This window comes from Echinops telfairi, unplaced genomic scaffold, assembly GCF_000313985.2.
Source record: "Echinops telfairi isolate 266 unplaced genomic scaffold, ASM31398v2 ScPeMD7_5868;HRSCAF=6743_0, whole genome shotgun sequence".
NCBI lineage: Eukaryota > Metazoa > Chordata > Mammalia > Afrosoricida > Tenrecidae > Echinops > Echinops telfairi.
Genome location: NW_022109767.1, coordinates 8101777 through 8103319, shown reverse-complemented (window position 1 = coordinate 8103319; position 1543 = coordinate 8101777).

Below are 1543 nucleotides of genomic sequence, written 5' to 3'. Positions count from 1 at the left end.
AGGGTAGCTGGGTACCATCTAGTTCTTCTGGACTCAGGATTGTGGAGACTGGTGTTGATCTTGTCCGTTAAGAAACAAAATCAAACTCACTGCCATTGAGTCGATGCCAACTCATCGTGACTCGATAGGGCAGCATAGAACTGTCCCTGTGAGTGTCTGAGACGGGTCTGTTTATGGGAGGGCAAGGCCCTGGCTTTCTCCTGAGGAACCGCTGGTGGTTTCAAGGTGCGAACCTAGCAACATGTAACCACGACGCTACTGAGACTCCATATGGTCCCTTAGGCCACTGGAACCATTATTCCCATGTATCTTCCATTTTCTTCACTCATAGTCTCTGGGTAGTGAGAAACCAGTGATTGCGCCTTAGACAGCTGCTCACTGTTGTTGGTTTTTTTAAATCGTTTTATGAGGGGCTCATACAACTCTTATCACAATCCATACATACATCAATTGTGTAAAGCACATCTGTACATTCATTGCCCTCATCAGCCTCAAAACATTTGCTCTCCACCTAAGCCCCTGGCATCAGCTCTTCATTCTGGTTTTTTATAAAGACTCCAGTCACTAATCATCAAAGAGGGCTTTAGAACATGGTCTTTGTGAACTACGTTAGGCAAGTTGACCTTGCTGTCTCCTGACACTGCCTTCTTGAGCTCCCAGGTCTAGCAACTCATCCCCACGAGGGATTTTCTTAGGTCTGAAAAAGTTTTTATAATCTTGCCCTCTGTATGCTCTACCACATTTATGGATATATACGGAGCAAAGGTAAAACACACACATATAAATATCTTCTGTCAAACTGATATCTATTCATGGATATACTTCTCTTCTCCCTCTCAAACCTACCTGCCGACTCATAGATCATCGTTATTGCAGGAGTGCATATACAACATTTCCCTTATTGCCTTTAACTCTGGAGCTCATTCTAGTACCTTCCCCAGCCTTCATTATGTTTTGCCGACTTTCCCTTCCACCCACTTTGATATCTGTTGACCCTCTAGCTGGTAATTGCCCTCCCACTCCCAGTAACCGTGGTAACCATCGAGGAATAGGGAGAAACACTTTTAACTTTTTACAATAGTGGTCTCACTGAGGCTAATCCATTTGCTTAAGATCCCAAACTCTGAACCACGTGAAATCCCAACATCAGGATTGGGATGGTTCTATGGCTTTCTTCCACTGCCTTCTGACTTCAGCCACAGTTGCTTCATCCATTGAGTTGACAAGTCTTCCCTCTCCTCGCTTATTTTTGAGGTCTTCTTGGCCTTCCGTAAAATGCTTGATCCAGCTAAAAATGGTTGTTTTGTGGGGGGGCAACATTCCTATAATCCTGTTGCCAAGTTTCCATGATTTCAGATGTCCACTTGAGTTTTGGTTCAAAAGTTTGATGTTAGTCCTGATCTTAAAATGGCTGATTTCCATGTCACAAAATATCTTTTTTTTTTGAAGTCGCCTTCGCTCAAGAGACTAAGCCAAGTGTATTATAGCGACAACTTGTCTGCGGTACACACTGGTCAGAGACAGGCTTACACACATTTTGTTT